Raw genomic sequence first — 234 nt, forward strand, 5'->3', positions numbered from 1 at the left:
ATCTGTCCCTATCCTGTCACTTTTCAAAGAAGGTCCCTTCTTAACTACAGTTTAACACAGCTGGTATTTAAATTATAATTTTCTTTTTTTTTCCCATTTAAAATGATCAAACCAGTTCCAAGCAAATATATTTTTTAACTTGAACTTTAAATTAATGTTGTCCATATAGAATTGTGCTTGATCCACCTATGCCTTTATTTAACCAGCTCAAAAAACATGCTACAAATACGAAGT

Source organism: Malurus melanocephalus, unplaced genomic scaffold, assembly GCF_030028575.1.
Source record: "Malurus melanocephalus ecotype Western Australia unplaced genomic scaffold, MMel_1.1 scaffold_12, whole genome shotgun sequence".
Taxonomy (NCBI): Eukaryota; Metazoa; Chordata; class Aves; order Passeriformes; family Maluridae; genus Malurus; species Malurus melanocephalus.